The sequence below is a fragment of the Octodon degus genome, unplaced genomic scaffold (genome assembly GCF_000260255.1).
Source record: "Octodon degus isolate 3935 unplaced genomic scaffold, OctDeg1.0 scaffold00062, whole genome shotgun sequence".
NCBI lineage: Eukaryota > Metazoa > Chordata > Mammalia > Rodentia > Octodontidae > Octodon > Octodon degus.
Window position 1 is genome coordinate 1,619,793 of NW_004524638.1, and position 9,100 is coordinate 1,628,892.

The 9,100-nt window shown below is 45.6% G+C and overlaps 1 protein-coding gene across 1 annotated transcript in view; it reads left to right on the plus strand.

The window, feature by feature from the left end:
* The window catches only part of Asap1 (ArfGAP with SH3 domain, ankyrin repeat and PH domain 1), a 393,896-nt gene that overhangs the window by 91,170 nt on the left and 293,626 nt on the right, over positions 1–9,100 (plus strand). The gene's annotated exons all lie outside the window — the stretch shown is intronic.

Below are 9,100 nucleotides of genomic sequence, written 5' to 3' on the forward strand. Positions count from 1 at the left end.
GTTCAATCCCCCAGCACCACATGCCAGCCAGCCCCGCCCCCTGGTGGGCTGAGCTGGCCACACACACACACACACACACAAATAAAATTTAAAAAAAATAATAAAAAAACAGTGATGGGATAGTGTGACAGATTCTCATAGTATCAAGTATCCCCTGTACAATTCACAACTGATAACTCCAAGATAGCTTCTCAGTAGCCTCTGCAGCAGAACCAGGAGCCTTTTGGTATTTGGGGCTGGTTGTCTTACTGATGTAAAAATAAAAAAGAACTCACCAGGTTATAGGATGTTACTGCCCTGGCTACCTCAGAGCGCATTTGCCCCAGGCTGTTGGTTTTAGCCACAAGGAAGACCAGGTGAAATGTCTTGGTGGAGGAAAAGGAGCTGATTTTCATGGCCCATATGGCTTCCGTATCAAGGCTAAAGTCACAAACAGCTATCATTTATCAATTGTTTCCTCCTCCTCTTTTTTTTTTTTTTTTTCAGTACCAGGGATTGAACTCAGGACCCTGCACCTGCCAGGCAAGCGCTTATTCTACTGAGCTATCTCCCTGAGCCCTGTTTTCTCCTTAAGCAGATGATCAGCAGCTTTGAAAAGTGCTCATAAAAATAGATCTAACTGGCCTTTAGAAAACTCAGAGGGAAAGAACAGTCATCGAATTATCTTTCCTTGGCCTTCAGGTCACATCTTTAAAGTACACGTGTTGTTTTCTGTTTGAGTGCTTTCAGCATGTCATCAGTGCTGAAAACTGCACTTTGCGTATACACGAGCCTCTTGATGACAGACAAAGGCTGTGTTTATAAATCTTGGGGGGCTACCAAAGTTAAATCCCAGCATTAGTAGCTAATATAACATTTATTTGTCATTTACTATGTACCAGGCACTGTGCTGAGCATTGTGCTTGGGTTACTTCACTTAAACTTACAACACCTTATAAAAGAAGTTCTATAAAGGTAATGAAAGTGAAATTGTGTAACTTAAGGGCCAGGGAGATGGCTCAGTAGAATAAGCACTTCCCTGGCAAGTGTAAAGGCCTGAGTTCAATCCCCGGTTCCATCAAAAAAAGAAAGAAATTACATAATTTACCCAAGATGACAAGCCTTGTCACATGGCAGAGTTGGGGTCGGATCTGGGCGGTCTGAACTAGGCCTCATCCTTTCATCCATTGCAAAGGTTATAGATTGTGTGATAGCCATGGAATGGGACTGAGTCAGCTGGGTTCCAACCTAATCCATTAGAGAATGTCTTCAGGAATGTAGGAGGCAGTGATAGCTCTGAAAATGTCCGAGGGGGAAAGAACAGTGACTAGAGGCCTTTGCAAAAGGAGGCATTGAGCTCTGCGGAGGGCTGCTGCGCAGCTGCCCTGGGCTGGGAAGGGGGAAGTTTGTTTGTGAAAGTATCACAATTGACTCCTAGTGCAAAGGTCATAAAAAGTCAGTTCTTTTATACAGTAAATCTTTAGGAAGGGCGAGGGAGGGCAATGGACAATTTAGGATTAATTGGTTTTGCAAAGTTGGAAAAAAAAGGGGGGAGGGGGCAAAGAAGATGGAGAAAAAGGAATAAAAGCAGGAGGTAAGTATTGTAGGTGCAGTCTTCTTGCCAAAATGAGAAGTGTCAGTTGAGTGTGCCAAGCTTTGTGCTGTTACAGTTGTTAAACTGTGGACGATTGCCTGTAGATAGGTGTTCCTTGATACCGCCATGCAAAGATGAGTATAATCTCTTTTGCATGGGGGGAGTCTCTGATGAGAGGGTCTTTTGCTACCCTGGAAATGTGAGAGGGAAAAGGCAGAGAAGTGGGAAAGCCTTAGGAACCAGGACATCAGGCTGTGGATCCACGCTTTCTAGGGAATGCTGGGAAGGTCACCTGCTTGCGAATCAATGGCTTCATCTGAAAAATGAAAAGATTAAAAAGCACATTATGCTTAACATTCCCCGGGGATCTTGCTGATAGTCATGATTTAATGTAATGCAATTACGCTGCAAACCAGGGGTCCTCTAGTTCTGTCCCAAGTCCTCTCACACTCCTACAATGCACACATTTCTTGTTCATCGGTTCATTCTTTCTTCCCTGTATCCCGTAAGTAGCTCATAAGCACCTGAGGCTCTGGAGTTCCAACAGTGAATAGTAAACCACTCTGGTTTCAAGAAGTTCACAGAGTAATTGGAGAAATATAAATATTTGGAAAATTGTACCTTGGAAGATAGTGCCGTGGAAAAGAGCCACTAACGAGGCACTGTCAGTCCTTAGCACAGACGTGAATGTGACGAAGTGCGATCGGCTCCATCAAGACAGAACTAACTCACCGAAGAAAAAGAGAAGGCTGGATGTTCTATAAGCATTTCTCATTTTTCAGGACAATGTTTCTACTTTGAGACATGATGTAAGATTTAGAATCCTGCACTCCTATAGATTGCGAATTTTTAGGAATCCTATAAAACACCACAATGTTTCTTCACTTGGAGATTGTTTTACTTATATTAGAAATGATGTAGCTCATAAAAGGGAGCCAGCTCAATTCAAAACACATTTATGGGGAGCCCCCAGGAGGCCTATACTAGGCAGTGCTTTCCTTAGGGGGGAAAAAAAAGCCTGCAGGGCTTGGACTCAGCCCCACTGTGCAGGTGTTTTTTGCACTTATTAACTGCCAACCTTGAGCAAGCTGTGCATGTCTCTGAGCTCTCCCTACAGAAAACATGCCACCTCCCCAGGTTCCTGGGAAGATTGCAGGAGATGGTGCTTGTAAAATGTCAAGCCTGAGGCTTCACGAATCTTTTGCCCTTTAATTCTTGGGGAACGAAGGTGAAACAGAAATGAGTAAGATTTAGTCCCCAAGTGCCCTCCAGGATTGACAGCTTTGGAACTCAATAGTGCCGGGAAACTCAGTAGGAAGATCAGAGTTTTCCGCTCAGCTCTGACATTAACAGAGTTGTCTGTTGCCAGAGGAGTTTTTGGTTTGCTGTGCGTACCTGAATCTGAAGTCCTTCGGAAGTGTGCCAGTGTCTTCCGCTTGCTTATGGCAGCAGAAGAAAGGCTACACTGAGACGTCCACAACCAGATTTATCCCCCAAGGAATGGGGCAAAAGGAGTGCTCCCCAGATCCATCAGGCTTCTGTCTGAACTGGACTGATGAAGCATTCCCCAGGAGGAAAATGATGTGCGCAGACTGTAACAGGAAGATTCCCCTGGGGCAGCATGGCGGCCTTCCCCTAGGCCATGACATCAGACTGCCTGGTCCTGTTCCATGACTGGCCAAGGTGACCCCTGAGCTTCAGGTTTCTCCTATGTGTAAAATGAGAATGATATAATACCTGCCACACATGTTTCCTGAGGATATTAAGAGAAGTCCTGACTGTAATGATTCAGAATAATACAGGGCACATAATCAGCAGACTAATTGTTAGCTGACAGTATTATTATTCTTTTGTGGGATAGGACAGAAATATATTCTTCTTGAGGTCATTTACTTGATACTCACACTATGTATCGTGGATGTCCAGCATTCCGTGTGCCTCTTTTTTTCTCCTACCTCCATCAGAGAAAACAATCGGGGATAGGGAGGTAGAGCATAGAGTATGTTGTCTCCCAACAAACCATGTTCTCCTCTTTATTTATTGAGAACATTCTAGAAAATTTTTAGTACAAATTAAATTAAGTACATTTGGGGCTAGCAGAGGCTTTTTTATATACTGCATGAAATTGCATGAGTGCACTTGGGAAGCATTTGTACAAAGAACATGAAGGCAACAGTCTTCAGCTCATGGAGAGTGTAACAACATGAACCTTATTAGCACAACACACAGGATCAAATACACCTGCCCCCCTCTTTCCCTGAGACAGCTATGCTTGCCTCTGCTATTTCTTTAAGATGGTAAAAAATAAATTCGTAAGTTACCAGGTGACATAGAGAAGTAAGGAAACTTTCTTTGGTTGCCCAGGTTGGGAAATACTGTACCTCTAAGAAAGTAGCACTGTACCAGCTACAATACAAAGATGGATTCCCCAGGCAAAAGCACTGGATTTAGAGTTGGCCAAGCTCAAGGATGGGAACCTGCGGTGAGATTTTGTTGTGCTTCAGAGCTCACTCGTACACTTAGATCTCTGCACTCTAATGTGAACGATCTCAGACACTGCATAGAGATCAACCAGTGCAGTGCCTGGCCTAGAAGAGTAACTCAGAAAGTCCAGTCCGTATTCCAGCAGCCTTAATTTTCTGTTTTTTTTTGTGGAACCAGGGATTGAACTCAGGTCCTTGTGCTTGTCAGGGAAGCGCTTATTCCACCAAGCCATCACCCTGGCCCCTCTCTGTTTTAACTTTGGGACAATTATAATTACTCTGTCATGAGGTTTAAAGAAGGGAATGTGGGCAAATTCCTGGGCGTACCTGGACTGGGTGAACATTTGTTTGTTTGCTTCTTTATTGGCACAGGGTCTTGCTATGCAGTTCAGACTTCTAGTGATCCTCTGGAGCACTGGGATTAATAGGCGTGTGCCACCATGCCCAGTTTCAGGGCTGGCATGGCATGCCTGGAGTTCTGGCCTGGCACAGCATGTGGTACTGGGGATCAAACTGGGGTCCCTGTGCTTGCCAGGCAGGCACTTAGATTGCTGAGCTATCTCTCCAGCATGGGTGAATATTTTTGCATAAGTATCATAATTTATATCTCCAGATCAGATTTTTAAATTTCTCATAATATCTAAGATATTGAAGACCCCTTTAAGTACTTTATCCCTTAGCTCACTGAATCTTCAGAACACTAAGATACAGGAAGGCACTGCCACTGTCCCCCTTTTTATAAATGTGACTGAGACTTAGATGAATATAGTACTTTTTTAAAAAATGTATTTAGGACAGGATCTACAGAGTCTCCCTACCCAGATTGGACTTACAGTTATTCTCCTGTTTTCAGCCTCCCACGCCCTGGGATTATAGGTATGCGCCACTATGCCCAGTCTCAATTGCTGTCTCAGCGTGCCCTGGGGGTGGGGCCATCAAGGCACGCTGGGGATCAAATCCTGGCCACTGCCCTCTGCTGAAGCAGGCGCTTTCATCCACTGAGCTATCTGGCCAGCCCTGAGTACAGTACTTTTAACAAAATCTAGTAATTGCTAAGTAGCAGCGATGTGAGCCCAAGTCTTTCTAAACCATGCTCCTACAAAATCAGTTCCTTGTTCTATAACAGAAGTTGCTTAGCTCATAGTATCTACCTCTCTCACATTGTTGAAACAAAATCCCCAACACCCAAAGTTAAAGGTGGAAAGGTTTCTTCAGCTCACAGTTTGTAGGAGTTTCAGTGCATAATCAGTTGGCTCCAAGGCAGGGTGGTGGCAGAGGGGCAGTGAAGAGAAGCAGCAGTTCCTGGCAGGGAGAAGATTGCAAAGCAAGCAAGAGAAAAGACAAGCCTCTTTTTGCCTCTTATATTGTAGGCAGGCTACTGTGATTAGGGTGGTGTCACACCAATCAGTGGGCTGATTTAGTAATTACCTACCCTTCATCCTAGCAGGCTTAATCCTAGTACCCTTAATCCTAGCATTGCACCATGAATCCATCACACACTCTTGATTCGGCTACCTCTGAAAAAGCCCCACCTGTGATCACTGATGCTTTGGGGGACATCTAGACATAAGCCGTAATAGTATTCTTCTCTACAGGGGCTATGTTTTATGAAGAAAGGGCTTTTATGATATCTGTTCCCTTCTTATTCTGATTGGCATTCATCCTGCTTGACTCCATGCGTCACCATCTTAATCCATATCTTCTCATCTCATTTCACATAACGTGAAATACAGCTTCATTATTGCCTATTACCCTCAATATGCAAATGAGAAAATAAGGCTAATGAGAGACAGAATAGATTCAAATCCAGGTTCACATAACAGGAAGCATTTTCTCCTCTTCCTCTTCCCCAGTGCCCTGTCCCATAAAGGCACTGGGAGACTCTGATGGGTGCCTTTGCTGGCTTGCCTTGTGCTTCTCTGGTTTCTTGGGCCCGAGAACACCGTGGCTCCCCACCCCCACTCCCACCTCTGTTTCCCTGTCAGTCATCTTTCCATTATGCCCCTGTTTGTAAGGCACATGGGAGAGTGAGGCCTGCAACTAGAAATGTGAGCCATCAATTCCCTGATGGCAGCGGAGTCAGGACCACTGTCATTGCTGAGTGACCCACCACTCTTCTTGTCACCTCTATTCAAGGAGACAAAAAGCATCCTGCCAGGACCACAGTTTGGCTCCTGTGAGCAGCACTGATCAGGGTGAGAGTGGTAAGGGGGCCGAACAGTCTTTCGAGGGGGATTGTAATGATGATAACAAAGATGATGCTTGCTTTGTATAAAGCTGGGAGTTGTGTGCACAAGTGTGTGTGTGTGTGTGTGTGTGTGTGTGTTTTCTGGCCTAGAAAGTATTGTACATATTTCTGGGGAGCTCCATGCAAAGAAATCCAGCATTTAACTGCTGCACACATCAGACCCTTATTTGCTTTTAGATAACCAGAAATGGTTTTCAGTGTATTTGAGAAATGGAAAGGTACAGATGGTTTGCACTGGGGCATGGTTTCAAATTTAAAGAGGATTATGGTCCATGAACCCCAGAAATGGTGGGGTGAGGTGTGAAGCTTTGAAACTGTAATTGCAGACCAGGCTGAGGAGGTATGTACTTACCACAGCACACTATCTCATTGTTCACATATTCTTTTCTTGGCCGGATGAGGCAGAGGAGGAGGAGATACATAACATAATCTTCAAATGAAACTGAAACAGCAATTGATGGTAGCAGTTTGTACTCTCTGGCGAATTCAGTCAAGAAAGAAATCCCCAGCTGTTTACCATCACGGCTGGCTTAGCTTGTTGTAGTAATCTTTATTCCTTGCATCTGCATTGCTGAATCTATACACCAGTTGGCTCCAATCCAGAAGGCTCGGTATGGTCATTCGGACACACTTGCTCCTAATCAGGGTCACACTCAGGCCCAAGGTGACCAGATATTAGGAGAGAAAGCTCTGGAACCTGGAAACTCGAGGCTTCCCAGAGTTGAGGCAGTTATTTATCAACTCTGTGCTTTTAATCACAGCTCATATTTATTATTTTCTATATGCAACATACAGAGGATGTGAAGAGTTAACGAAGCTTAACGAAGGTGACAGGTGCTATGTGGTATCTTGTAATACAGGGAAGGATAAAATAAATGCAAAAATCAAAGTCTGGATTTATTTTTAGCCTATAGGAAGCAAAACCATTTTGAAATGAGCCTAAGTGCTTGGTGTGGCATTCTGGATGCTTTGTCGGGGAGTATGTCGATACTGAGCCTCACAGAGTTTAGTCCCAGCTAGTAGGTGCCATATTTGTTCTGAGTCTACGACCTTCCAGAGGCAATGGAAAAAGAGAAGGAATTTCCTCCTTGGTGGCTTATCCTCCAAAAGCCCAAGTTTTGCAGCGGCTGCACTCAAGCAAGTGACCTCCAGGTCCCTATCTTCAGGGACTTGCTGTCTCCGTCTGGAGCCTTCCTCAGACCTTCAAATTCTATGACCAAGCTATGAAATTACTAACAAAGAGAAAGTGGGTGGCTATCAATTTTTTAGAAACTGCCTAAGTGGATTTCTCAACATTTCCCTTTGCTAGAGAAGAGCAGTTGTGTGTGTTTCCTTATGAAGTTCTTCCTTTAGTTTGCTGAAATACTGCTTCCTGGAGCAGGGTCCCCTGGAGGACACAGAGGAGCCCCTCGCTGGAGGCACAGTGTAGGTGGGGCAGGGCCAGGGCCAGTGGAGGGAGATAAACCTCTCAGGCTTTCAGAATGACTTTCTTGTGCGGAAAGCATGTTTTGATTCACTAACATGCAACTGCTCCAGCTTCCTGGGGTGGAGCCCCTATCTTTCACCTTCATGCAAGGCATCTGAGGGCCAGAGAGCTCATAGCCAGCACGGTATCTGTCTGGCTCAGGCTCCTTTCCTGCTACCTTGTGAGAGAGGCTTTTTCTGCACATGTTTCAGAGTTTAAAATGTATACTCTAGTTGCTGTTGCTGTCCTTCTGGTAAGCTCCACGAGAACTGGGGCATTGTCATCACTGAATCTGCAGAGCATATGGTAGGCTCTTGCTAAGTGTTTGTTGACAGCGATGCTACATTCCCATGTGAACTGCAATCACGGACTTCATGCTAGGTGCAATTCCAGCCCTCCAGCCTTGGGCTGTAGCCCAGGCTTCAGGACTAGGTGACAGACCCGTAACTATACAGCTCATCCTGGGAGGCCAGAGATTTTTGGCCTAATGGACAAATTGCTAAAACCACCTACAGGACACATATTAAGGGGGCTTCGCTAACGTCCAACTGTAACACCTAATCCTGAGGTCACCAGCGAGGGCACGAGTTTGTTTTCAGCCCCACCCCCACCCCCCGGGGGTTTGAACCAAGGGCTTTCACAATGAGATGCATCCCAGCTTTTATTTTTAGACAGGGTGAGGCTAAATTCTACTGCGGTAGAACTTGTGATCCTCTCGCCTCAGCTCCCGTAGTGCTGCTTTTTTTTTCCCTCCTGGATAAAGCCAATTACATTCAGTCAATGGTGAGAAATTAGATGGATTCTTTGAACTGTAATAGATTGAGCTACTTTTGAAAATAGCCTTTTACAGGGGTCGAGGAGTGAAGTATCTGTTGGTACTTTTTCAGTTGAAATTTGGCTTCTGCTTAGCGTTGAGCACCATGTGCACCGGGGACGTGCCTTTTACAGTCCCTTACCCTCTTCTTTCCTCCCGATTATTTTTAAAAAGTGCAAATAAAAAGGTAAAGATAATGTAAAAATACAAACACCTTTTCATTTGTCACCACTCAGCCTTCCAGCGACCTAAGCAATTGCACAAAACTGGCCCTGCGAGCAGAGGCCCCCTCCCGCGCTGAGCGCGCGGAGCTCGGCCGCAGCCCTCGCAGCGGGGGCGGATCTCCCGGCCTGGCTTCCTGCACCCACACGGGACCAAAACAGCCCGCTCGGACAACTTTGTTTGCTCCTCCGTCCTGCAGCACGCTAGCTAGCGCAGCCAGCTCGCCGAAGTAACCGCCGGGCACGGCCCCGCGAGCTCGCGGCCTCCGCCGCCCGGGTCGCCCGCGCCGGAGCCG